General features: G+C 63.1%; 3 long non-coding RNA genes across 7 annotated transcripts; 2 read left to right on the top strand and 1 right to left on the bottom strand.

Annotated features, from left to right (window-relative positions):
- Nucleotides 1-9,300: 9,300 nt before the first annotated feature.
- LOC111090457 lies at nucleotides 9,301-12,467 on the bottom strand. Of its 2 annotated transcripts, XR_005371775.1 has the most exons (5): nucleotides 12,285-12,467; nucleotides 11,891-12,093; nucleotides 10,519-10,736; nucleotides 10,162-10,370; nucleotides 9,301-9,678 (listed from the first exon to the last, which is right to left on the bottom strand). It is a non-coding gene; the product is annotated as an uncharacterized LOC111090457 (long non-coding RNA). The 2 variants fall into 2 exon arrangements; XR_005371774.1 differs by having other exon boundaries at nucleotides 10,162-10,736.
- A 2,297-nt stretch (nucleotides 12,468-14,764) lies between these two features.
- LOC102156182 lies at nucleotides 14,765-18,417 on the top strand. 4 transcript variants are annotated; one of them, XR_005371963.1, is made up of 4 exons: nucleotides 14,765-16,533; nucleotides 17,034-17,085; nucleotides 17,457-17,613; nucleotides 17,744-18,417. It is a non-coding gene; the product is annotated as an uncharacterized LOC102156182 (long non-coding RNA). The 4 variants fall into 4 exon arrangements; XR_005371961.1 differs by lacking the exon at nucleotides 14,765-16,533 and having other exon boundaries at nucleotides 16,791-17,085; XR_005371962.1 differs by lacking the exon at nucleotides 14,765-16,533 and having other exon boundaries at nucleotides 16,791-17,085; nucleotides 17,430-17,613.
- A 323-nt stretch (nucleotides 18,418-18,740) lies between these two features.
- Nucleotides 18,741-22,390, top strand: LOC102156182. The gene is made up of 3 exons (XR_005371964.1): nucleotides 18,741-18,831; nucleotides 20,211-20,321; nucleotides 20,668-22,390. It is a non-coding gene; the product is annotated as an uncharacterized LOC102156182 (long non-coding RNA).
- The last annotated feature ends 5,089 nt before the right edge of the window (nucleotides 22,391-27,479 follow it).

Genomic DNA, 27,479 nt, shown 5'->3' with positions numbered 1-27,479 from the left:
AATTTTATTTTTTAAAGACTTTATTTATTCATGACAGAGAGAGAGAGAGGCAGAGACACAGGCAGAGGGAGAAGCAGGCTCCATGCAGGGAGCCCGACATGGGACTCGATCTCGGGACTGGGGATCACGCCCTGGGCGAAAGGCAGATGCTCAACCACTGAGCCCCACCCCCCAGGCGTCCCTAATAATGTCTTTTAGCTGCTAGAAATGCTCCCGCGTACACAAAGCCGTTGGGGAGATAGGCGTATAAATGCCTCATTGTGACCCCTGGACCCCCTCCCTGAGGCCCCGCAGCCCCCACCGCCGCTCTCTCCTCCAGCTGGGACCTGGCTGATCAGGGCCACACGGCGTCCGTGGTCCAGAGCCAGGAGGCCGGACGCTGAGACACCTGTCGGGCTGCTCACGAGGCTGCCTGGGCTGGGGGCAGGGGGGGGTCCCTGTGCTCTGTCTCCTCCAAGTGGAATGGGTTTGATAGTCTCTGCTCTGCCCGCTGCATTTATGAATTCAAATGACAGTCGTGGGACCCTCTGGAAAAATACATTAATTTATAGTATCTATGGAGATTCATGATAGAAATGCAAAAATTGTCCCTGACCTGGGATAGAACTTCGGATTTGACATGCGGCATGTCTCTCTTCGGGGGCTTCTCTTTCCTTTTCTTTAACACTTGTATTTTCTCTTTTAACATTTTATCATCAAACTGTGCACAGGCGAGCTAATGAAGAGGAGACTCCAGCGCAGGGAGCCGAGGGCTTTGGGTTTCTCCCTCTCCGCTGCTGGGCCCGAGCTGGTTCTCCGGGCCCGAGCCCTTGACTGAAGGTGCCGGTCGGACCGCTGACGGCAGCCAGAGGCACGAGCCCCCGTGGCTAAGCTTCTGTGTGGTCCCTCCTCGTCGCATCCCGGGCGTGACGCGGGACGCGCGGGTGTTGCGGGGCTGGGCTGGCGTCGTGAAGGCTCCCTGTTCCCCGGGGAGGAGGCGGGGGCCGGAGGCGGCCAGTAGCCCGCGGGGCGGGTCAGCGTGCCAGGACAGAGGGGACGGCTGGACGCCACATGCGTTCGGAAGCGGGCGAAGGCAGCCCTGTCCCCAGGCCGGGCCTCGCGCACGTCCTGGGAGGTCCCCGCTGCTCCCTTGAAATCCCATTCTCTTGGTTCTTCTTATCACAGAGGTGACAGGGTGACATTTTAAACATCCTTCAAGATTCTAAGGCAAAACCAGAAGGGAAAGATTAGGAGTTAAAAATAGTCGTTTCCGAAGTGCTGGGTTTTCATCGGAAGGAGCTGCACCCTCCAAGCTGTGAGGGGAGGCAGATAATGAGCAGCAGACACAAGACTTAAGTGAGTTATGCAGCGGTTGCCCCCTGCCCCGCGGGGAGACGTGCCAAGCCCCCGTGGGCGCCCGGGACCACGATGACACCGAGACCTGTACACACTGGTTTTTTCATGTACGTGAGACAGAGCTTAACTTATAAAATAGACGCGGTAATAGACTGACAACGACTGATAATAAAATAAGACACTTGGAACAACAGACTGTGATAAAAGTCAGGTGAGTGTGCTCTCCTTCTCCAAACATCTTACTGTGCTACACTCACCTTGCTCTTCGTGTGATGACGTCAGATGGCAAAATGCCCACGTGGTGAGGCGAAATGAGGTGAGTGACACGGACGTGACACGGGCATCAGGCTCTACTGACCTGCTGACAACGCATCAGAGGGAGGCCTGGGGCCGACCACATGTAGCTGGAACCATGGGTGGTGAAACTGCGGGGGGCGCAAAGCCACGGGGAAGGGGAAGACCGGGGGAATAGAGGGAGACGGTGGATGGGGCGAGGCTTGGAAGTCCCGGGCGGTGGTGGGATTCAGTGTCACATCGGCCCGTCAGAGGGGGCAGCTCCGTGAGGACGCCGGTTGAGCCAAGTGACCTTGGAACTGACCCTGGGAAGAGTGGATTCGTGTGTCTGGGTATGTGTGTATATATGTGTGTGCATGTGGGTCTGACACTTATGTGTGTTTGTGGATACGTGTGAGTATGTGTGCATGTGTGTGTAGGTGTGTGCACATGACTGTGAGCGTGCACGTGTGCACGCATGTGGAGGTATATCAGTGTGCATGCACAGGCGTGTGTATGGGTAGGAGTATGTGTATATGCATTGTGTGCACGTGTATGAGTGCTGTGTGCACGTGGGTGTGTGCATGTGTCAGTTTGCATCCATGCATGGGTGTGTGCATGTGCATGAATATTTGCATATGCATGCGGTGTGCATGTATGAGTGTGTGTACATGTATATGAGTGTGCATGTATGCACATGGGCATGTGCAGGTGTATGAGTGTGTGTGCATACATGTGGGTGTGTGCATGCGTGTGCATGCATGCGTGTGTGCGTGTGCACCTGGGTAGGATACTATTTGATTTCCACTCGCTGGGGAGACTGAGGGGATCTCGCCCTCCTGCTCACCTCGGAAAGGCTCGGAGAACGTTCTGTCCAAGAGGAAGCCTTCCTGCCACTTTGCTCTCCTCCCTCAGTCGCGGTGGCCGCCTCACCGTCTGTGCATCACGGTTGTCACCTTCTCGTTAGGCTGTGAACACCTCGAGAGGAGGGATCTTGTCCCTCGTGACGCCGCATGCAGTTCCTGCAGCGTCGACATTCGGTCCTGGAGTTCACAGGGGAACGAATGAAGCCATCCGTGAGGCTGAGATCAGCGTTCGCAGTCGGTGTGTGGTCGGTGTGCGGTCGGTGTGCGGTCCGTGTGCAGTCGGTGTGCGGTCGGTGTGCGGTCCGTGTGCAGTCGGTGTGCGGTCGGTGTGCGGTCCGTGTGCAGTCGGTGTGCGGTCCGTGTGCGGTCCGTGTGCGGTCCGTGTGCGGTCGGTGTGCGGTCGGTGTGCGTCAGATGCTGGAAGGGCACTGGCGGGAGGACCTGGTGCTGATGTCGGCGGCGGCATCTGAGCGGAGCCCGCTGTGGTCCGTGTCTGCGCCCGCCGGCCCTGCTCGGCCACACCGCCCAGTACGGCCCAGGGCAGCAGTCAGCGGGATCCACGAGCCACCAGCCCGGGGCAGGGACACGGACGCGTCTGGAGACGTGAGGAAGGGAGGCCCTGTGTCACCTGTGCCCAGGGGGCGGGACTGGGGGACGCCTGTTGCGGAGGACCCGGCCCCACGTAAGCAGGGAGCTCACACTCGAGGCTCAGGAGCCTGCGCAGCTGCACACCCCCGGGGTCAGCAGGTGCCAGTGGTCCGCAGGGTATGATGTGTGGGGCCAGGGCGACTTCCTCCGTGTCTGGATGGAGCGGGCCGGGTGGGCTCGGCAGCTCAGCCCGAACGGAAAGGGACGTAGAGGGGCTGCTAGGGGCAATGCACGTTCCGCTGACAGCGGTCTGGGCGACGAGAGAGGCCGGTTTAGGACGACGGCGAAGGTCCAGTGACTCCGCACGTCATCAGGCCCCCTTCTGTCAAGAACACGATCCTTGTCCCCAGGGAGGCTTCCAAGGTCGCAGGGGCGAGTCTCGGGCCCCGTTGCAGGCGGTGTCCCCCTCAAGTCTGACCCCCACCCCCTGAGGATGCCAACAGGCCACTCGGCATTTCGTGTTTTAATCTTCCCTCGAAGACCATGACTGTTCTTCCCGCATGTCCCGGGGAGGAGGGGACATCCACCTGGAAGAGCCCTGCTCGCTGCCGTGGGACCGACCCCTCCCCGATGCGGCCCTTGGTGACCTCTGTCAGAACGCTATTCGTGAGCTGGAATGACAGGACAGGAATCATCTTTCGGGACCATCCCTTCTCGCTCCCACGTTCTATTTAAGTTTCTGAGGCACGACTCTGGGGACACATTCAGCCGCTTCCAGCCAAGAGAGGAAATCCACGGCAAATCCCGTTCTCCATGCCTCACGCCCGATTTGACACGGCAGCTTCCCGAGTGAGGTCCCCGGTGGAGGTGGAGGGAGCCTGAGGCCTGCCCAGCACACGCAGCCGCCTGGAACCCGGGGAGGGGGTCTCGGTGCTTCTGTTCGGGCGGGAGAGGAGCTGCCCAGACCCCTTGAGCAGCCGCAGCCAGTCGGGGGTGGGGGCAGCTGTAGAGCCTGCGGGGCGCCCACCCACCCCCGACTGGCACTGCAGAAGCAGGTCGGGCCGGCGGTCGTGGTGCGGGTGCCTGTGGCGGCCACTGTGCAAGCCCGAGCGTGAGGCGTGGCAGGGGAGGAAATGGGGAGGCGCGGGGAGAGGTGCAGCGCCTCTGGGGCCCGCGGAGAAGGCCGGGCGCTTGTGGGTTTGCTGAGGCGTCCGCGCCGCACCCGGCTCTCTCGTCTGTGGTCCCGTGGCCTCCTTCACTGCCCTCCCCGTGGCGCAGAGGTCCCCAGAGGGCTGGGACTTGCCCACGACTTGCAGGGCGTCGGTGTCCTCTGCCCGCCAGGCACCTGGCTCCCCCCTCTCGACCGCCAGGGCCCACAGCACACATTTTAAGGAACGTTTAATTGAACGCGCATTTAGAAAGGTGGTGGGGGTGTAGGGGACAGTGGTTTGCTGACCACCGGGCTGGTCAAGGCGGACGGTTCCCGCTGCCAGGCCTGGCCCATGAGACGTCCCACAGGGAAGCCTACCTGCGGCCAGGGGTGGCGACTGGAGAGGCCCTGCGGCCAGGGGACAAGTTCTCTGTCCTCACACCTCTTCTTCCTTGCTTCTCCCGCCAGGGCTCCACACTGGTCAAACCCAAGAAGATGGGGAACAGGTGAGCCCGTCCACGCAGCTCACGAAGCGGGCTTCACAGGCTGAGAGCAAATGGGGACATCGTGGCCCAGTGGGTGGGGGAAGACCCGGGCTCAGACCCACGCGTGCCCTTGCTCTGCCGTCAGAGTGACCGGTGACCTCGCTGTGGGAGTCTGAGCAAATCTCCACCTTTCTCTGAGCTTCACACGCTGCACCTGTGAGTGGGGACAACGCGGCTGCATGCACACCCCGAGCCCCGTTCCCCGAGCTGGGCCCTGTGGGTGGAGTGGGGTTCAAGGGGCAGAGGAAAGGGGGCTGGAGGGGACGGCAGCAGCATCCTGCTCCTTGAAACGTGGCGGCTCTTCCCAGTTCCCAGAGCGCTTCCAGTGTCGCCTGTGCTGCTGCTGCAGGTAAAGGAGGTGATTTTCTTAACCACGAGGCTCGGAAGGACCACAGGATGTGCCTAAGGCCACACGGCTTGCAGACAGTGGACTCTGTCCTTGATCGGACTCCACGTGAGCATCACGTGTGCACTTGCACGGGTACAGTCTTGGGTGTGTATGAGGTATGCGTGCACCGGTGAGAGTCTGCAGGGACGCGCCCATGGGCTCATCCCCCAGGCGAGCGGCCGCCCCCGGCTGGTGTCAGGCCTCACCCACCCCTGTCCCCAGGTACCCAGTGCCTTGCAGATGCTCCATCCACATTTCGGCTGGCTCAGAATTTTGTCCAGAACCTGCTCTAGGAAAAGGAGGGATTTTTCTCCTCCGATGGTTGGGACTTACGGAAGGAGAACAGAGAGTCGTGGCCTTGTCTGTGAATATTTTCCCTCCCTCCATGCTGATGCTTTCTCCACGTGATTAAAAATGGTAACCAAGCGAGCACCTGAAGGTGTAGAGCACTGAACGGCAGTGCGGCCGGAAGCAACAGTCGCGGGCACCCCCTTTTCAGGTCCCGGTGCACCTGCTATTCCAGGGCTAAGGAGGGCCAAGAGCTGCCCCCCAGGACGTCATCTCGGCATTGGCAAGGCCAAGCCTCCCGATGACTTGCCTTCTTTCCAGAAACAGGGTGGCTGTCCTTTGAAAGAGGCCGAGGATGTGCCCAGCGACGGCTCTCCCTGGCACCCGGCGCAGCTGGAAGGCAAATCAATGGGTCCAGCGGCTCTGCCGTCGGAGACACAGAGCTGAGCTGACATCTTCCAGGGAAGCCCCGGAGCTTTGAGCCTGGGCACCTGGGTCTGTTCGACACAGAGCAACAGGCAGGCTCCGGGAGTGCTGTCAGCTGAGCAGTGAAAAGGGACAAGCAGCTATGTCAAAAATGACACGCCGGCTTCTGCTGGTCTTGCAAAGCAGATCCGCAGTGATGTGACCGCGGCTGACAGCCAGCAGCACAAGTGGCTGCTTTCCGTACTGGATTGAAATCCGTCCAGCTCCCCGCGCTCGCAGCGATGGCTTCCAATGCTAATTCTCAGCGAGCCACGCATGAAATATATTCACAGGCGCTACTCAGTTAGGGCCCTTTGGAGTTATTTGAGGTACCTGTGATGAAAACATCTGTGCCACTTGCTTTTGTGGGTTTTTGTTCCCTTGGTTTCAATTATGCAGTCAAAGAATCTTCCAGAGAGAGAGAGAGGAGAGAGAGTTTGCTGATGTAGTGCTTTCCTTTCTGATAAAAGAGGGTGCCTGGTCAGATGTCTGAATAGAAGGAGCAGGGGAAGGGAGAGGCGGACTTTCATTTCTACATTGACCAGGGACGCGCTCTGTTTGATGCAAATGAGGTCGTTCTAAACACATCTCCCCATGTCCTGCCAAGCTTCCTGGGGTCACGTAACCATCTCCTCACGTGACAAATAGAGGGTGAGTTTACCGGGATCACATCTGCGAACGTAAGCAATTGATAAGGATGCCTGGGGCAGGAAGGGTGGGAGGGGGCTGTGTGTGTATGTGTGTACACGTGTGTACGTATGTGCATGCACATCTGTGCATGGGTGCAGGCGTATGAGTGTGCATGCTCTAGCACACGGGTGTGTGCAAGCATATCCATGCGTGTGCGTGTGATTTCCTATGCAATCCTTCCCCATCTCTGTGGCTCCGTAGACTCGAGGAGCCCTGTCTCCCGTCACGTGGGCTCCCGCGTTCTCTCCTGGGGACGGCGTGCCGCACAGCGAGCTGAGAGCGGCTCAGAGAGGGCCCGCGGGTCACAGCGCAGGTGAGCTTGGGATGCAGGTGCTCTGCTCTCAGGGAACCATGGCTGGAAGAAGCCCTTCGTCCCTCGTGCCCTCTGCAGCCGCTGCTCCCGGGTATGACGATGGGAGGGTCACACCCTCCAGGATCCGGGTGTGGCTGAGGCACCCGTCCCGCGCGCCACCGTCCTCTCTGGGGTGCAGAGTGTGCCATTGGCTCTGCCCGTGTGCAGACACGCCCCTGCGCAGCCCGGGCTCTCCAATCTAACAGCCAGTGGTTTGGTAAGAAGCAGCCATCGGTCCCTGGAGCGGCCTCAGGCGTCTAGATGGTGGGAAAAACACAGCGAGAAAGGCCTGGAGAGGCACAAGGGCTCCCACTGGGGTTGGTCTCTGGAGCCCCTGGGTGCCCACTCGGCCCCTGCGGAGGTTGCACGCCGTGGGGACGAGGCATGGCTGCCCGGCTGCGATCGTGGCCTGCGTGGAGCGCAGAGCCTGGGCCGGTGCGTACGCTCTCTCCTCTGCAGCTGCGGCCTGCCCCGCATTGCTGACTGGCTCCCAGCACCCCTCCTGCCCCGGGCCCTGCACCCCTCGCCCTCTGCTGCCTCAGGAGAGCTCACAGCAAGGGGGGGGGGCGTTTGCTCCTCTCACGGGGCTTTTAGGTATGATGACGGTGTCCTTCATCCGGGGGTTCCACTACCCCGCTGCAGTCGTTCCTGAGCGGCCGTCCCACCCTCGGCTGGCAGGTCTGGGGCCCCAGTCCCCCTTGCAGAGCAGGGCAGGGCCAGGTGCCTCGCGGGGCCTCACGGGGGAGAACCCTTCCTTGGCCTCTTCCAGTGGTGGAGGCGCCTGCATTCCACGCTGGCTGCCCCTGCCTCGGTCCCCCCTCCCAAATGTCTGTCCCTCCCTGGCTGCCCGTCACCTCTGCGTCCTCGTCCACCTGCTGCCTCCCTCCCACGCGGACCTCGTGGTTGGGTCGGGCCACCGGCTAATCCTGGACCTTTGCTCATCCCAACATCCTCGACCGAATCACATCTGCGGAGCCCCTGCTGCCACCCCAGGTACCAAATGCTCAAGTTCCCAGGACTCAGACGTGGACTCTGGGGTCGCGTGCCGGACGTGCCACGCCCTGCCCTCCGCTCCATGCTGCGGCGTGGCTCCCCCGCCACCCCCCGCCCAGGCACTTGACTCGCCCTCCCTGCCTGCCATGTGGAATGGATCCTTGGCTAGGAGCTTCTCGGATGGCCGGAGTGTGCTGGGACACGGGACACGGGACACGGGACTCTCCTCCTGCTTCCGCCCTCGAGGCTCCTCCCGACGGCGTCCTCCTGTCTGAGTCCGGCCAGAGCCCAGAGAGGCGTCCCCGGAATTCCTCTGCAGGGATGGCTCTGGGTGGCCGCCCCCCTCCGTCCAAAGCACAGTCTTGAGGAGCGAGGAGAGTCTGCAGCGACGGGCCGCCGCGTAGGGGCTGAACACGGTGGTGCCCCGTCTCCCGCAGCGGGGCCCACCTCGTGCTGCCCCCATGGCCCGCTGGCCCCACGAGACCGTGCCTGGACCACTGGCGCCTGGTGCGTCATCGTCCGTCGATCAGCCTCCTCCACGACAGCATGAGGTTCTGGGAGCAGGTGCCAGGACTTGCCCGTCCTTGTTTGCCGAGGGCCACGCGTGGGGCCGACGCTCACACGGGGCTGTCTTTCCCTCCTTCCTCCTTCTGCTCTCAGACAATTTTGCTCAAGTTATTTATCCACCGCTGTGGCATTTTCCAGGTAGCAGGTACCCGGCTACCCTCCCTGGTACCAGAACCGCGTGGGGGCGGGCGCCGCATCCCCCACACCCCCTTGGAGGGAGGACGGAGCAGGTGCGGGACGGCTGGACACAGCACAGCCACCCTCCCTCCTGCTCCTCCTCGTGGGCCGCTGCTTGCCCCCCTCCAGGGCAGTCGCGGGTGCACCATCAGCTCCAAGAGGCCCGGGTGGGCGGCCGAGGCATCGCTGTGCAGCAGGGGACGCGGGATTTGCCCTCGCGAAGACCCACGTCGTGAGTGGAGGGATTTCAGGCCGGAGAGAATGATGTGTGCAAGGGACAGGATTCCACTTCCCGGGTGGAGGCCGTTCCCCACCTTCCCTGTGTCCGGGCCTCGGGCTGCTCGGGCGTCACCGGAGCTGTGTCTCCACCTGCCTCCCGATGTGCCTGGCTCCCAGGGGAGCTGAGAGGCCGGGGCCTCGGGGCGGTGTGAGGGCCCGGGCCCTGGGGATACCGAGGCTGGCCTCACACTCCATCTACCAGCGCAGGGCCTCGGCGGGTCACTCTGGCCTCCTGGTCTGCGTGGTGGGGCCATCGGTGTCCCTGCCTCCGGGCTCTCATAGGAAGGTGCCCGAGCCGTGCCTGATGCCCAGGAATCACTCAAAAGGACACATCATTTTGCTTCCATGTAGGACATCCACGCTCATTTTTATTCCCCGGAGAAGGCCACACCCAGGAGAGCAAGACGCCGGCGGCGGAGGGAGGCCTGGGCGAAGCAGGACGGCCGTCCCCGTGTCCAGAGCCGCTCTGCCCTGTCTGCCAGATGCTCACACACGTGTGGTTTGGTCTTTGTGTGCATGTGTGTGCACGCGTGTGTGAGCGTGAGAGAGAGAGAGGGAGGGAGGGAGAGGGAGGGAGGGAGATGCTGCTGCTTCCCAGATAGGAGCCGAGTTGGGGATTTTTTCCAGCTAATTATTTCTGGACGGCCGCTGTGTCCTCCTGCCTCCCGTCTTAACTGCATCGTTCAGTGTCTCAGGATCGATCGAGGCGGGTCTGAGTAGCTCTGCAAGGAGCCAGTGGGAGCCGCGTTAGCCGCCAGCACGGATGGCGTCTGACGTGCTCGGATGAGGCCTGGCCAGGGAGGTCGACCGCCCGTCGTCCCCACGGCGTGTGGCCGGCATCCTTCCTAAGGCCCGGGGCCCCGGGACTCAAACGGTGCAAAAGCAGACGCCCTGGGGTCGCCTCGCGCTGGCCTCTCTCCCACAGGCCGGGCTCTGTCCTGAGGGTGGGGGCGTGGGCGACACCCGTCTGGGACAGAGCTGGCCGTGACCCGGCCCTGAGCGCGGGCGGAGGGGGCCCCAGGTCTGCCGTGTGCAGGGGTGTGGGGCTCAAGTCAGCATCTGCTACGCGTCCACATCCTAGCTGGGCTTGGAGCCGGAGAGCCGGGCTGGGGGCCCCCAGGTGGGGAGAGCTCATGGCCCGCGAGCCCTGCCACCCACCCTGCCGTCCACAAGGCTCCTGCCCAGGGCCAGCGGGGCCAGCGCACCTCAGTTCTTTCCAGTTTCCTCCGGGGCCAGCTTCGCCACTCGAGCAACAACGGACTTAGGAGGGATTGGCCCAGCGCCGGGCGCGGCGGCAGGCGGAGCGGACACCAGTGTGGCTGGGGCCACCGCTGCGTCCTGCTGGGAATCCTGGCTGAAGCTGTTCGTGTCCGGAGGAGCAGACCCCGAGGAGGCTAACGCCAGCCTGGCTGCTCTGGGAAGGTCAGAGGCGAAGCAAAATAATATGTGCGAGAGCTCCCCCGCCCCCACCCCACCAGTGACCAGGCAAGACGTGCGGTCAGTGTTCCCCGGGCTCGGTGAGCAAGGTCGGGTCCCACCCCCGGCACCTCCCGGGAGCTCACGTCGGGGTGGCCGACCCAGCAGACCCCCCTCCTTGGCCGGGGACCGTGCCCCTTGCAGAGGAACAGGCTGCCCCGAGATGCAGCTCCAGGACCGGCACAGCGGGAGGGCAAACGCGTCCTGACCCTAGGGCGGCTTCCCGTGGCCTCCGTCTACCCTCAGCGCTTACTTCAGTTCCTCTCCCGAGACGGCACCAAGCGCATTTGCCGCCCGCGTGAATCTGCGGAAATGAAAAAACGTGCCTCTTGGACTTGAGGGAACACGTGGACTGCAGCATGGGCACAGCGGTGCCCTTTGGGGTGACCTCCGCGAGGGCAAGGGAGCCACGTGCCGCCCCGCTGAGCGTCCCGCAGGGTGACGGCTGGTCCCAGCGGTGCAAAGAGGCAGGTGTCTGCGAGCCCCCCAGTGCGTGCACCCTGTCCGGCCGGCGGCCTGGGGCGCCCTGACGGCGCGGGTCCTCCTGCGGGGCCTGGCTTGGCCGGCGCTTGCCTCCTGGGAAGGCCCCGTGCCCTGTCCACGCCCCACATCTCGGTCCCCCCTTCTTTCCAGGGAAGAAGGATCGGAGACAGGAGGCGCCTCTAAGTGCAGCGGCAGGGTCTCTCCGTCTCCAGCTCCTCCCTGGGCTGCTCCGTCCTAGCATTTGGGCATTTAATAATGCAGACGAGAGGCTCTTGTCTTATTAATTATTAATCGCCCTTTTTGCATTTCTAAGGGCAGCAGGAGATGAGCTCTGAGGCGAAGCAAATGGAACTCGGAGGAGCTGCAAGGAAGCCGGCCTCCTCCGGGGCCCTCTGCGGGCGGCCTCTCGGCCCTCTCTGGCCCTGTCCTCCGAGGAGCCCGGCGCAGCCCGCGGCCCTGTTGGTGCGTGTGCTCAGAGCCCCACGTCCCCAAGGCACTCGGGTTGTCCCGCAGGACAGGAGCGCGGTGGGCTCCACGTGCATGGAGAGGCCCTCCCTCCTGCCAGCCGTCCCTGACCCCGTCCCCGTCCCTCACCCACAGCCCCGGAGCTCATTGCAGCCGGACGTGCGGAGGCAATTATGGCCGGTGGGAGTCTCCTCTCGCCACACCAGCATCCCTTCCTGCATCCCTTCCTGACGTTGTGCACCCGCTACTATCTTACTAATGCGGCCCTCAGCCTTGGGAAGTAGAATTAAAAACGTAATAATAAAAGGAGAAAAGAGGGAAAGAAGAGAGAAATGTGCTTGCTTCGGAGGCACGTATTTTGATTGTGTTCTTCCAAACCAGGGGCGAGGGTGTCACTGCCGCTCTTGTCAGAGTCTCCATGGGAGGCGGGAGGCGGATGCAGGAGGCGGGAGGAGGGCTCAGGGCGGCCGCCCCCCAGGGGAGGGCTCTCCTGACTCCCCGTTCGCTCACCCAGAGGATGAGACCAGCCAGCAAGCCTGGGCCCCACAGAGCAGAGCTGTCTGCGGGCGCTGCTTCCCCGTCCCTGCCCCAGGCTGTGCCGGGCAGTAAGACGGGGTCCAGAGGTGAAAGTCAGTTCCTAGCAAAGCGGGCTCCAGGTTCTCCAACCCCCGTCCTGAGAGGATGCTGTGTCCTTGAGGAGGCTGTGGGGTGGCCTGGAGGGGAAGCATCCACTCCTGGGGCAGGGGGTGGTTACAGGGCAGGAGCCCCCAAGCGTGTCCTCCTGGACGTCCCCACGCGGTGAATGCCAGCCCTCCCATGTGGCAGCCCAAGGCCTGCAACACCTGGGCCAGCCCCCCCCTCCTGCCCCCTGTCCCCCCAGAGCCCACGAGTGCCCCACACTCACCACCTTCTAGCTCCTGGGTGTGCTGGGCCCAGGCACTGTCTCCACTTGGGACACCAGCTGTCCCTGCAGGGGTCTGAGCCCCTTCTGGGTGCCAGGGGGTGGGACCCAAGGTGGGGGGTTGGATATGAGGATCGAGGGATGGGGGCGGGGTCCGTGGGGTGCAGGGCTGGGTCAGGGAACCAGGGACCCAGCATGAGGACTGGGGGCAGGGGACAGGGGGCTGGGGCGGAAGGGGGGCAGTGAGGGGTGAGTGGTGAGGGGCAGAGGGCCGGGGGCTGGGGGCCTGGGGTGGGGCATGAGCACCAGGGGCAAGGGGTGGGGGACCAGGGGATGGGGGCCGGGGGCCCAGGCACCAGGCATGAGGCCCGGGGGCTCGTGGGCAGCAGCACCTCCAGCCCTCGGTGGGCGCCCCGTGCAGAGTCCTTGCTGAGGTCCCGGAGAGGCCAGAACCCCTCCGGCCCGGCGCACCGAAGGAGCACAGCAGAGCTTGGGCCTGCCGCAGCCGGGCTGGGCCCTGGGAGTCTCGGTGGAAGCAGAACCTCTGCCCTGCACGTGGACTTTCTCCCCGCTGGTCCCGGGACCAGCCCACGGCCGGACAGACCCACTGTTCCTCGTCCTCCTGCATTGCCTCCGGGGCCAGGCCTCAGCTTCCCTGACACCCCACGTCCCCTGCCCCCGGGGGACCTCTGCCCCTCAGCGGGCGCGTCCCCGAGCCGGACCAGGCTGCCAGAGGCCCCGGGAAGCTTCCACCACACTGCCCCGTCCACCACACTGCCCCGTCCCCCAGGACCCCCCTCCACTCCGTCCCTGCTTTCCTGGGCATCGTGGAGCGTGGAGAGCCACGAGCCCAACCGAACCTGACACGGGTGCCCGTCCCTCTGCAATACCCACACACGGACCCGTCGCCTTGGGGCCGGCACGAGGGCTCCCAGGTCCCCGGAGAAGCAGCAGGACGGGGAAGGGCAGCCGTGGGGGCCAGGTCACCGCTGACCCCTCGTTTTGTTCTTTATCCTGTTCTGTGCTTCCAACAGGTGCGCCTCTGGGGGCCTGGCCTGGCTCTCAGAACGCTGTTGGTCCGGGCTCCGCTCTCCAGGCCGAGCACAACGCCGCAGGGTGTCACTCGGGGCAGCTCGCCGTGGGGACTCAGAGGAACAGTCGGTGCCGCACGGGTTGGCGAGGCTGTGCCAGGCTCCACAGAAGCCGGGGAATGGGCAGCGGCTGTCCCGGAGGATGCCCTGCGGCTGTCGAGTGTCCTGAGGGGCAGGGGGCAAGCCACGGGGAGGGAAACCTGCTGGAACAGGGACCCCCACTCCCCCAAAGCCCAAGAAAGCAGCTCTGCTTCTGGCACGTGAAGGGAGGATGAAGCCGGGCTCGGGTGGAGCTGGGCCCCGGGGCCTATTTCTGGGCGCCCCCCAGCACTGCGGCCCCGGCCCGGCCCTAGGAGCCCCGTCGCCACGGAGACGAGCTGTGACCAGACTCCGTGGGACTTCCCCGGAGCGCCTCACTTTGTGGCCGTCCTCCCCTCTTCCCTGCTTCTCTTACATAATCTGTCCCGTGGGACCCACTTGCAGGAGGTGAGCCAAGGAGTCCTGCTTTCACCGCGGGCCTGGCTAGAAGAGGGGGTCTCGAGGGCCTGCGCTGCGCGTCCACGCGGTGACTGTGTGTGCGCTCGAATCAGAAGGTCTGGACCGCAGAGCATCTCCGCTGCGTGTCCCGCCCACGCAGATGGCCTTATCTCTCTGTGTCCCCAGCAGCAGCCGTGGGCCAAGGGACACGGTCGAGGCCACTCACTGGCGCTCACGCTCGTCCCGCCTGGGAGGGGAGCTCACGGCGTCCGTCTATAGGAAGAGGAGTGTGGGCCCGCGGGTGGACGTCACTTTCCTCCCAGTGGACAGACCTGGGTCTGGGAAGGAGGGTTCAAACACGCAGGGTTCGAGTCCCCAGAGCTCTGGCCGCCTCCAGCAGGGCTTCAAGGTCCATCCTTCTTTCGACGCTGTGACCTCAGGCAGCGGGTGCTCAGAGCCACAAGGATGGGTGACCCAGGAGGTGGCTCCTGTCGGCCGAGAAAGGGGCTGCGCTACCCGCTGGGAGGGCCCGGGCTGCTCCCCTCTCAAGGGCAGAACTGCTCGGACCTGTATTGAAAAGGATTTCAGGGATGCCCGGGTGGCTCCACGGTTGGGCACCTGCCTTGGGCTCAGGGCGTGACCCGGGGTCCTGGGATCGAGTCCCGCATCGGGCTCCCTGCATGGAGCCTGCTTCTCCCTCTGCCTGTGTCTCTGCCTCTCTCTGTGTCTGTAATGAATAAATAAAAACCTTAAAAAAAAAAAAAGGATTTCGGTGAGAGGTGTTTCAGGGGAGCCCTTGGCACCTGCCGCCCTTCCTCCATCCTCTCATCTGAGGTCAGACCAGGGAGCACATGGTCGTCGGTGGTTGTCAAGGCAACGGGCTCCACAAACATTCGAATGCCCAGAACACGGCAGCCGCCGACGCAGCGGCGCCAGAGGACACTCTTGTCACCCCGGGGTGTGGGTGCCAGGGGATGGGCTCCAAGACGCCAGCCTGTGAGCCACGTCAGGAAGAGTGGGCCACCCTGGCCCCAGAGTGATGCGGGAGGACGGGCAGGAGGGGCAGGGTGAGGACCCGTGGGAGGGGCCTCGGTGCAGCCCTGTGGTGCTCTGTGCGCGGTAGAGCCCAACGTATGCAGAGGAGCCAGCCGGACACTCGAGTCCCTACGGGATGGGGGCCCTGCAGACTTGCCCAGGCCCCCGGGGCACCCGCAGGAAAAGCTGCAGCTATTTCATTAGTTCTAGAAGACAGAAGGAGGGGAATGTGCAGGCCGGGGGATCGTGCACGACCCTCATGCAGCAGCGGTGAAACGGAAGCGGTGCCTCCTGCATTGACTTGCAGTGGGGAGTCCAGCCTCGTCCACACACTGCGGGAAGGGACGCGATGAGGATCAGCCTGGCTGCCTTCCAGGTTCCCGGGGCCACCAAGTGACTCCCGCAGTTGGGCGGTTGGACGGGTGTCCCGCATGGTCTGGGGGCTGAGGCCTTCCCCCTGCGAGCCCGCGCGGTCCCTCTGGCAGGCCCATGTGCCCATCCCTCTTACAAGGACACGGAGGGTACGGGATCAGGGCCCCCCTAGGCACCCCCCAAACCTTAATCTCCCGACCCCACAGTCATAGGTGCAGGTGCTGGGGGCCGGGCCTTGACTGCGAAGGCTGGGGGGTGGGACAGGCTGCGCCCCCAGGGCAGTGCACGTCTCTAGCATCAGGGAGCCGGGGGTGGCCTTGCGGAGAGCGTAGAGCCTCTGAGTGACGCGGGGGCCGGCGTGAAAGGTGAGCGGGTGGGAGTCGTCGCGGTCGTCCTGCACGGACACCCACAGGTCCATCCGGCGCCGTCAGCACAGCCCTTGTATCCCCCCTCGGTGGACGTCATCAAGTTGTGCTGGGCTGGCGGCTGCGGCAGCTGCGGTTCCGGGGAGGCCGGGCAGTCTGGCCATCGGGCTCCGCAGGGCTGGCCAGGAGGATCGGGCTCATCTTGAAGGCGGGGAAAGGTCACCAGAGTGCCAGGAGCGAGTCCCCGTGGACAGAGGTGCCCAAGAGCCGGTTGAGCAGCTGCCGGTGGACCGCCCCAGTGGGGTGCCCAAGCCGTGCGCACAGGCACCCGGCAACGCCTGGCCCCTGTCCCCCCTGGAGGCCGGCCGCCCCCGCGCCAGCAGCTTCCGAGGTGCCGCCTCCGGTGCCCGCTGCCTCAGGTGGCTCTGCGTGACCGGAGCCTCCGGGGAGGCGCTCAGGGTCCTTGGGCTGTGCTCACGGCACCGCCACACAGCGACCCCTTCGCTGGAGTTTAAGCCTTTGCTTTAATGGTAGAAAGAGTCGCTGGGCTAATCCCAAGGGGCTTGAAATAAATACTTGCTGCCCGAGGCGAAAGCAGCGTTCGCGGTAAAGGTGGGAACGCAGAGGACAGCACGCAGAGGAGCGGGCCTGCAGGAGGACAGACCTGGCCGTCACGTCGGGGCCGGACCTCCGCTGGACGCCGACCAGCTGCTCGGTGGCCCCGGCTCATGCCTGCCCGCCCCGCCTGGGGGGAGACGGAAGGTGCCCCCGCAGCAAGCAGAGCGGAGGCAGTGACGGGCTGGGCCCAAGGACCACAGACCTGGAGACGTGCCTCCCGGGCTCCTGGGGCCAGTCTGAACGGCGCGGGCGTCCTGTGTCTGGCCCCCAGGGACCGCGTCCAAGTGCAAAGACGTGAGCGGCGTGCAACGGCGCGGCTGTCAGAGCTCAGGAAGGGGCAGTGCTTCCAGGAGAGCTCACGAGGGGCTCCATGGCCCCAGCCCACCCCGCCCCAGCTTCACCTGCCCCCCAGCCCCACCTATCCCCCAACCCACCTGCCCCAGCCTCACCTGTCCCCAGCCTCCTGCCACCAGCCCCTGGCCCCCAGTGGCCCAGTAGCCCCACCTGCCATAGCCCCCAGTGCCCCAGCCCCTGCCCCTAGCCCCCAACACCCCAGCCCCATCTCCCCCCAGCCACACCTGCCCCAGCCCCTCAGGGCTGGCATCACCTGTGAAATCATGTGACATCAATTTTACATGACGTGTGTTTAGGGGGTAATTCCTTTCTCCCACTTCTGTGGAGATGGGTCCCACGGGGCTCTGGTGAAGGCCCTGACCAGCCCAGGACGGTGCCTCCACCCACTCGTAGGCTCCGACCCCAGTGGACGTGTTAATTTAAGTGTTGTTGCCACACAGACAGCAGACCTATGCCGTCCTCAGAAGAGGCGTTTAAGACGCCCTGCTTCAGGTTAGGGGCACTCTCCTACCCAAACTGCTAACTGCCACCGGACCCAGCTTCCAGGAGGAACAGTGGGCATAAATAACACGGATGATGATGCAGTTGACCACAGAGTGGGGCCACATGCCCTGGGAGGGCGCATATATGGGAGGGGGAGGGGTCTTCATGCCTGAGCCGGGGGTGCTGCTGGCGGTCAAGGGGCCCGGTGGAAGGTGTGACATTGGTGCGACAGTTGGTAGTCGGGAAGCAGGAGGCAAGCCCTGCAGGGAGGGAAGGCCTCGTGGGAGAAGTGGTGTTTCCTGAGACGGTGGGACCAGAAGTAAAGACCTAACAGGCTCTGGGGTCAACTCCAGGCTCCAGGGTCAACTCCGCCCTTGCAGAGTGACGGTCCCGATGATCTAGCGCTTTGCTGTCGCTGGTGTACGGTGGGGTCCAGGCCACAGAGAGGGAGGGGACGCATCCCGACAGCGATTGTAGAATACACCGGAAGCAGTCTGGACGGTCCCTGCACTGCCCGGAGTGGGACTCCTTGCTCAGGTGACCCCAGACCCCTGTGTGCCATCTCCAGGGATGGCATGCGCTGTGCCCGCCTGGAAGACCACCAGACACAGGTGCAGATGCAGACTTTGTCTAAAGGGCTCATTGGCTTCTCTTTACTCTCCGACAGGAGCCCCTGGGATTTGGACTGGAACAGTGGCCGGAGGAGCTGTAATCGCAAACCAGCCTCACGCCGCGAGGGACCCTGTGTGCTGTGCAGTCGTTGTATGGCCACAGGGAACAGTGAGTCCTGCAGACAGGCCGTCCCCATCTACACAGAAGGAGAAAGCGAGACGGCCTTCACAGCACAGCAGGGCAGGACTAGGGGGTGGCCCCAGACTGGACCAGGCAGCCTGGCAGGGGCGCAAGCCCCCTGTGCATCAGGGGTGCGGGGTTGGATGGGAGGCAGAGGGTGAGGACACCTGCTAGGGCCCTTCTCAGCTGTACCACTTACCTGCCTGAGGTGGCCGACCATGCGGCCTCATGGGCACAGGTGCTGGGTGTTGGGCCAAACATCTCCCTGGACGCGTCTATGAGGGCGTTTCTGGAGGAGATTAACATTGGAGGCCAGACTAGTAACGCGGGGGGCCCTCCCCAGTGTGGGCCGACCTCCTCCGACCTGCTGACGACCCCAAGATGATGAAACACTGGTCCAGCGCTGGTGAGAAGGGGTGTGTCTCTGCCCACCTGTCTTCAAGGTGGGCCACTGTCTTCCGCTCACACGAGTGCAGATGGGAACCACACGATGGGCTTTCTGGGGGCCCCAGCTTGCTGACTGCAGGTCTGGGACTCCGCATCCTCCAAAACCTTATGAGTCAATTCCTGATAACAAATCTTTCTCTACACACACACACACACACACACACACCTCCTCCTGGGTCTGTTTCTCTGGAGAACCTTCACACACTACTGCAGTCTAACAAATCACCACACAGTTAGTGGCTTCAAACAACACATATTTATTGTCTCACGGTGTCCATAGATCTTAGCCGTGTCTCCTGCTCAGGGTCTCACAGGGCTGCAGTGGAGATCTGGCCAGGCTGCCTTTCCCTTGGATGTTCCACCGTGGGAGAGTCTACTTCCCAGCTCACTCAGTGTCAGCAGAATTCCTTTCTTTGTGTTTGTAGGACCAGCAGGCCAGCCTCTTGCTGATTCTCAGCTAGAAGCCACCCTCTGCTCCCAGAGGTCATCCACAGCTCCCAGACGCCATCATAGCTTGTAAGGGTCATCCACTCCTGGAGGTCTTCATAGCTCCTAGAGGTCATCTGTAGCTCCTAGGGATCATTCATAGCTCCTGGGGGTCATCCATAGCTCCTGGAGATCATCCATAGCTCCTGGGGGTCATCCATAGCTCCTAGGGGTCATCCATAGCTCCTGGGGGTCATCCATAGCTCCTGGGGGTCATCCATAGCTCCTAGGGGTCATCCATAGCTCCTGGGGGTCATCCATAGCTCCTAGAGGTCATCCGCAGCTCCCAGAGACCACTATAGCTCCTAGAGGTCATCATAGTTTGTAAGGGTCTTCCACAGGTGCTGGAGGTCATCGTAGTTTCTAGGGGTTATCTATAGCTCCTAGGTGTCATCCATAGCTCCCAGAGGTCATCCACAGCTCCTAGGTGTCATCCATAGCTCTCAGAAGTCCTCCATAGGTCTCAGAGGTCACCCACAGCTTCTACGTGTCATCCACAGCTCCTAGAGGTCATCCATAGCTCCTGGGGCTCATCCATAGCTCCTAGGGGTCATCCATAGCTTCTGGGGGTCATCCATAGATCCTAGAGGTCATCCATAGCTCCTAGGGGTCATCCATAGCTCCTAGACATCATCCATAGCTCCTAGAGGTCATCCATAGCTCCTGGGGGTCATCCATAGCTTCTAGAGGTTGTCTGCAGCTCCCAGAGACCACTATAGCTCCTAGAGGTCATCATAGCTTGTAAGGGTCTTCCACGGGTGCTGGAGGTCATTGTAGCTTCTAGGGGTTATCTATAGCTCCTAGGTGTCATCTATAGCTCCCAGAGGTCATCCACAGCTCCTAGGGGTCATCCATAGCTCCTGGAGGTCATCCATAGCTCCTAGAGGTCATCCATAGCTCCTAGAGGTCACCCTTAGCTCCTGGGGGTCATCCATAGCTCCTGGGGCTCATCCATAGCTCCTAGGCATTATCCATAGCTCCTAGAAGTCGTCTGCAGCTCCCAGAGACCACCATAGCTCCTAGAGGTCATCATAGCTTGTAAGGGTCTTCCACAGGTGCTGGAGGTCATCGTAGCTTCTAGGGGTTATCTATAGCTCCTAGGTGTCATCCATAGCTCCTGGAGGTCATCCAGAGCTCCTAGGCATCATCCATAGATCCTAGAGGTCATCCAGAGCTCCTAGGTGTCATCCACAGCTCCTAGAGGTCATCCATTGCTCCTAGAGGTCATCCATTGCTCCTAGAGGTCATTATAGCTTGTAAGGGTCATCCACAGTTCCTGGGGATTATCCACAGCTTCTGGAGGTCATCTGCAGCCCCCAGAGGTCAGTGTAGGTTGTAGAGTTCATCCGCAGCTCCTAAAGGTCCTTGGCGGCTCCTTGTGACATGGGTACTCCCCACGCTTTATGAAGCCGGCAGGGTCACCTGCAGAATGTCTGCAGCAGGAAGGAGTGTCCATGTGCTCGCGCCCCCACAGGAGCAGCATCTCAGAGTCAGGACTGGCCCTGGCTCCCGGGCCCCAGGTGATGCCGTCCTCTCTTCCCGAAGGGCCCCTGCACTCTCCCCCCGCTTCCTCCCCTCCCACCTAGTCTGGCTCGTGGCCCTCCTCCCTGCCCAGCTCACTGCTGCACGCTGCGGAGCCCACGGACGTTCCGGATGACCCTAAAGACAGCACCCTGTCTCCGATGGGCCCGTCACCCGCAGTGACCCCCGCACATCCCTGTCTCCCGCTCTTCCGGGCCTCCTCCCACCTCTCCGGCCGCTGCCGGCTTGTTTCATCGGGGCGCCCTCCTCGCCGGGGCCCTGGGCTGTACCTCAGCCTCTTCCATGAATCTGCTGTAATTTATGGGAATCTTCTCCTGTGATCAGACGGTTCGGCCAGGTGCCGTCTTCGCTGGTGAAAACACCCCGTGCGGACCCATCTTTGCGCTCCGAGGGCGTTGTCAGGATGAATTCGTAGACCTGGAATGTCCTATGCTTCCTTCGCTGGCCTGTTTCCGTCATCCTCCCTGGGCCTCCGCGCCTCGGCTGCAGGCTCCATCCCTCTCACGTCCAACCCCTCCCTCACGGCCTCCTGGGCCCCCGCTCCTCCGCGTTTCCATGGCCAGGGCCAAGCCCTGACATGTCCCGGACACCTTGACCTTGCAGGACAGTGGCCTCCATCTGCCCCAGCTCGTGTCGTCTCTGCGTCCCCACATGGCTCAGCTGGGCGGACCTCTCGCGGGGTGACCCCCCCATGGCTGGCCGGCTGCGCCTGGCAGGTCTGACCGCAGGTTTCCTCATGTGGAAAATGGGACGGACACCCGTCTGCAGCCTGGCGGGCTGGCGGGAGACGGCCTGCGTGAAATTGCCAGCACGGTGTCTGGCACATTCCAAGAATTCCCGAATTACAGCCACTGCTACCCTTGTCATTAGCAATAGTAGCGAGAGATGTTCGTTAAATGAGTAAATGGAAGGACAGGTGGAAGAATAGTGTCTGTGCAGAAATTCCTGAAGGTCGGAAGAGCGCAAACAAAAGGAGCAAGTCAACAAACCCCCGGGAGCGGCCGGCCCGTGCTCCAATTAATTTAACTTCCATTAGCAACTCGTAGAAACGTCTGTTGTTCAAAAGTGAACGTGTCCCCTATTAACCCATTAGAGGGTCCCTCACAAGCCTTTCTGTAGATCCTTCATCTTTTCTCTTCCCCGAAGAAAGAGGGGGAAGGCCAAGGCTTTGGGGGGGGCAGATGTCAGGGATTTCAGTCTTAAACATAAGAATTAGCAACTATCCCAAATTTTAAGTGGAGGATGAACGTTATCCATATGGATTTAAGTTCAAAAATCTGGACGCATGAGCTTGGATGGTTGATTAAATGATGCCTGCCCGCATTTTCCCAGGCCTCCCCGTCTGTGCACGCGGTAAGGTGGCCGATGCAGACGCTCATGTAATGGTGCTCACGGGGCGGCCCCCGTCCCGCAGAAGGTGATGGGCATGTGCTAGGGCGCTGCAGGGCACGGCCCGCCCCCTCCTCTCACACCAGCAGCTCCGTGTTCCCTATTCCCATCCTGTTTCCGGAGCCCGGGGTCGGGCACAGAGGGCCCTGCGGTGGGAATCACTTCCAGGGGAAGCTGCAGGAGTCGACGGTGAGGACTTCCCCGGCTGTGACTCTTGGAGGCTGCTGATGAGGGTGTGAAAAATTCAAAGACATGATCTGCATTTCACGTCCCCAAATTTATGATGGCGATGGCAGCATGTTGATGTGCATGACTCCTTGTAGATCTCCAGAAATGAATTTCCTGACATTTTGCTCTTAAACAAAATGTATATGTGTTGCCTGTCAAAAGCAGGTGATTTGTATGTTCTGAGATTCGCAGGCTCCAGCAGCTAATCTTCACCAGCATTACCTGATGGGCCATTATAGACAAGATTTACTTGATATTTGTCCTTTCCCTAAATCTGCACATTTATTTAAAATCGTGTCCCGGGCTCTCCGTGGAGGAATGGTCCTAGACCGAGCGGTCGCACACCTGGGCCGTTGCCCGGCATTGATTGCTCAGAAGATGATCGCCTCCACGGCGGCGAGTCGAGAGGGAGCTGCAGCTTCCTGCCCAGCAGAAGGTGGGGCTGATGCAGACAAAGCCAAAGGACGATGGGAGAGAGGTCAAAAATCTCCGAATCTTACGATTACGCAGAGGTATCCGCCTCGCCTTGTCACCTGCGTCCTCCCGGATGCTGGGGAGCGGCCAGCGCCCCGTCGTGTCCAATGTGACCCAGAAGGAAACATGATGAGCCAGCGGTGGTCTAGACGGCCCCAATACGTGGGCCGGCAGCAGTTTTGAGTCCCAGGGGGTCCCAGGCCCCCCGGGAGCCCACGGGGCGCGTTTCTCCTTCGGGCCGCGGGCTCCTGGGCGACCGGGATGCCAGGGGAGCACAGCCCGACCCGTCTGGCTGCCAGGCTGAGGTCAGAGCCGTGGCTTCCGTGGCGGCCGGAGGCCTGCGTCCGAGCTCAGGCTCCGCTCTGTGGTCCGGCCAGCGCCCCTGCGGCTGGATATGCTCGCGCTCCTCCGACGAAGGTGCTGTGTCGGCTGCCCTGGGTCCTCACGGGCTGTCGCGGTGCGATCTGTGCTCCCAGCTCTGCCCGGCCCGACGTGATGTCAGGTCCCAGGACACCTGCCGTTGGGCGCTGGCACCTCCCCTCCGCCGATGCACATGATGGTGACCCGGACGACCATCCGCATGTGCACATTGGCCTCCCAGGGCACAGCCGGCCCAGGCTGCCTTGGTTTACCCCCCTTGCTGTCCGTTCCTCGGCCCCCCACGACCTTGCCTGGCCTCTCGCCGTCTGCCTGCTTGTGGTGTTTCTCCGACGGGGGCTACAGGCCCTTCCCCGGCTCACCCGCGTCCTGAACCCCATCTGCTCTCTGAGTCTACTGAGCACATCCCCCGGAGCGCTGGACGCTGGGGGGCATCTGGGCTGACCGTCCCCCTGCCGCCCTGAGCGCACCTCCACCCTCGTGCCCCCTCCCTCAGGTGTGGCCACTTTGTCGCTCAGGAGGCTCGGCCCCTTCTCTGACCCGGGCAGGAGGGGCTCCTGCTGGCCCACGTCTCCGCATTGCCCGGCCCCACCGCCACCCATGCCACCTCCTCTCTGGCCGCGGCCTCCCCTCCTCACCGCCGTCAGAGAGCTCTCCCTAAAACATAAGCCAGGTCCATTCACACCTCTGCCCAACGTCCTTACGTGGTCTTCATTTCACTCTGAACAAAGCCAAACCCATGAGTGGCCGGGACCCCTGTGCTCTGGCTCCAGTCGCTCCCCTGACCCCACCCCCAGGCTGGTGCCCTGACTCCCTGGCTCCTCCCCGACCTTGTCGGGCGCGGCCCACCTTCAGGGCATCCCCGTGCCTGGCTGTCTGGCCGGAGGCCCCGCCCCTGACATCTCCGTGGCCCTGTCCCCCACCTCCGCAAGCGTCCTCCCGGGACACAGCTGGTGTCCACCCTGATGGGGGCCCCCTGACACCCTGGCTCTCTTCCCCCGCCACCCCGTGCACCTCCTGTCCTCACCTCCTCTGTGTCTCCACCGCACGCATCACCTTGGAACAAGCAGTGCAGGCCTCCTCTTCATCTGGCTTCTGTTGTGCGTCACGGACTCCACAAGACGTGGAGTCCCTGACGGGGGACTTGCCATGTGGTCCCTGACGCCTCGGACACCATGCGAGCACACTGGGCTCTCGGGCCGGCCGGCGACGTCGGGGGCGGTGATGTGGGGCAGTGAGCGCGGCAGGCGGGAGGCGGGTATAAACGGCCTCAGGAGTATAGATGGGAGCTCGGGGCTGATTCTGTGCCCTGGGGAACGCACGCAGCTGGGGGGCGGGGACCCGGCTGGCACCGAGGGAAAGTTGTCCTGAAAGCAGCGCTGATGCAGGCTGCCGTCGGGGGGACGGGGGCGCCGACTGCAGAGGCCTTCGGACCCGGGCCGCTGGCCATGTGGCAGGGCTGCAGCGGACATGGAGACGCTCACGAGGCTGAGATGCCCGCGTCCCTGGGCCTGACCTGCGGGCGTTGGGCCTCCCCGCCCCCGCTTGCCCCACGGCTCCTGCGGCCCCGTGCAAACCGCCCCTCCATTCCCGCCCCGCCGCAGTCTGTGTTCCGACTTTTCCATCTGCGCAGCAGCTAACGTATACCAGGCTTCATATGAACATTGCATGAGGCCGCAGATGCACCAGGAGGGCGGACAGCCGGCCACAGCGCGCCCAGTGAGGGACGGGAGCTCACATGAGCCCGGAACCTCGGGGTATGAGCCGCTGGGATGAACCCAGAGCCTCAGGCAGACGCCCCCGAAGGACCGTGTGGCACTGGGTGTCCAAGGGCGGGAATGGCGGCCCGGGGCCCCAGGGCCGGACTCGAGGCATGGAGACGGCTCCCTTCTGCAGGAGCCCAGCCCCAAAGGCAGGGAGTGGGGTGGGTGCAGGTGGAGGGGAGCCGCGTGACCTCGGGTCCTCACGCGGGGGCTGCCGGACGCAGTGCTGGGCCGACCCCCTCCTAGGATCTCCTAGGAAGCTGCTCGGAGGGTCCTTGAGTTACAACTTGAAGACGATCTGGACTTGGGGGCACTTGTCCAAATAATCAGATGCCCCGAGAGAGGGGAGTGAATGGTGAGCCCAGCCCTCAGGGCTGACTACCCCCTCCTGGAGGACAGATGAGTGTCTGAAGCCCGTGGCCGCAGCGGGGGCTCATGAACAATCCAGGGTAACCCAAATCTTGCTCCTGTAAAGGCTCCGTCTTTTAGGCTCCTGAGCTCTCCGGTGTCGCCCGCACACTCCCTCGACTCACTGGACGCCCCCGTCCTGCCCATCACAGTGACGGCCCTGCGGTCCCTGGACCGCAGCCAGGGTGCAGGGCACAGCTGGGCCGACATGGCCAGTAGGGCACAGGGCAGGCCGCCCCACAGCCCGGCCCGGGGTGAGGCGGCCAAGTCCGAGCCACCGTCCTGGGGAGCCGCGGCCCCCCATCTCCCGGCCTGCGCGGCTGGGGCCTCAGGAGCCCACGGTGGCTCACCGAGAGCAGCCCCGCAGAGATGTGGGGGCTTCACAGACGGAGACCCGTTTCCGTGCAGCTTTCACAGAATAGGAAGCAACCTGGAGCCCGGTTGCCACCTGCACATTCAGCTTCCCGCCAGCCCGGTGAGCGAGCCACACCTGCGGAGAGGCCTATTGGCCGCTGCCCAAGTCCAGCAGCCACTGCAGCCGCCCCGGCCGGGGAGAAGCCGGTGGGACCTCCACCCGAGGAGGCAGGAGGGTGCTGGTCCTCCCGCTGGGGCACGGCCGTGAGGCCGCCGGGGGCTCCTCCCCAGCCGCGGGCGGGCGTGGGAACCTGCAGCCCCAGGTGCACAGGGTCCAGGACGTGGCTCTGGGGTACCCACTGCTGCCCATGATGCCCTAGGCCGGGCGCTCATCCCGAGGCCTGTGTGATGCAGGGCTGGGGGCAGCCCATGGAGCCCCGAGGGCAAGGTGGCCATTCCTGCCTGAAATGAGGTGAAACCCCCAAAATCACCACCGGGAGGGAGCTGCAGGGGCCTGGGTGGGCTCTGGGGCAGGGGCAGGTGACTCCTTCAGATCTGCCCCTTGTGACTGCTTCAGAGGGGCAGGGAGGGCAGATGTGAGCGAGGGCCTATGGCTGAGCATGCGCGTGAGCTGTGTGCGTGGGCGCATGTGCGGGTATGAACGTGAGTGCATGAGCTATGTGCGTGGGCGCGTGCATGAGTGCAAGTGTGAGTGTGCGAGCTGAGTGTGAGCGCGTGAGCTGTGTGCGTGGGTGTGTGTGTGTCCCATGCCCCCCTCCCTGCCAGCTGCCTCTGCCTTGCACAACTGCCTCTGAAGAGTCCCCGTTGGACGTGGGCCCCCGCGTCTCGACCACATTTGCAAAGGCTCTGGTTCCAAGCAGGGAGGGCCCCTCACACAGGTGCCGGGGCTTCGGTGTGTCTGTGGGACACGGGTCAACTCCTCAGACGGGCGACGCTCAGGTCCACGGGGGTTGGCGTGGCTCGCGGCAGACCAGGAAGGCCGAAGCGTCATAAACAGGCGCACACATGTCAGTGGTGGCGGCTTCCCCGCTAGACCGGGTGCTGTCATCCATGTGGTCACCTGTCCCTTGACGCGTCCTGTCCTGTGGCCCTGAGAGTTGGGCTGGAGCCCCGGCCGGCCTGGTCACGGCCACCAACCGCAGTCGTCCCGCGCTGCGTGGGGATGACTGCCCGGCTCGGCTCTGGTCCTGGACTCTGTGCCTGTGTGTTCATGCTCCGACACAAGCGCCTGGCGGTGGCAACACACTGGGCAGACCCCGTGTGGACCACCACGTGGATCCGCATGTGTACCGCTGCGTGGATCCCCGTGTGGACCATCCTGTGTGGATCCCTGTGTGGATCCCTGCGTGGATCCCTGCATGGATCCCCGCATGGACCACCAGGTGTGGACCCCCATGTGGACCGCCCCATGTGGATCCCCGTGTGGACCGTCCTGTGGATCCCCGTGTGGACCGTCCTGTGGATCCCCGTGTGGACTGCCCCGGGGATCCCTGCGTGGACCACCCCGTGTGGACGACAGCATGGATCCTCCCTGTGTGGACCATCCCGTGGATCCCCGTGTGGACCGTCCCATGGATCCCCGTGTGGACTGCCCCGTGGATCCCTGTGTGGACCACCGTGTGGATCCCTGCGTGGACCGCCCCGTGTGGATGACAGCATGGATCCTCCCCGTGTAGACCGCCCCATGTGGATCCCTGCATGGACAGCCACATAGATTCCCTGTGGACCGCCACGTGGATCCCCGCGTGAACCACCACATGGATCCCTGTGTGGTTCATCCCGTGTGGATCCCTGCATGGACCACCAAGTGTGGATCCCCATGTGGACTGCCCCGTGTGGATCCCCATGTGGACCTCCCGTGTGGACCTCCGCGTGGACTGCCGCGTGCCCAGGTGCGGCTTGCTCTGCGCCGGTGCCCCGGCCGCGATCACCACGATGGGCACCCGCCTCACCGCTGGGCTCCACGGTGCGTCCAGAGGAACCTCAGTGTGTTTCTATGATTCCAGCCACGGGACCGACCACTTCCCACCACGGTTCATAGATAGTCTCTGTGGGTCTGAACCAACCGACGTCGTCAGCATCTCTGTTTTCCGTGCAGGCTCGTTCTGCGTCAGGTTGTTG

The sequence above is a fragment of the Canis lupus genome, chromosome 17 (assembly GCF_011100685.1).
Source record: "Canis lupus familiaris isolate Mischka breed German Shepherd chromosome 17, alternate assembly UU_Cfam_GSD_1.0, whole genome shotgun sequence".
Lineage (NCBI taxonomy): Eukaryota > Metazoa > Chordata > Mammalia > Carnivora > Canidae > Canis > Canis lupus.
This window is presented reverse-complemented; position numbering and strand designations above follow the sequence as displayed.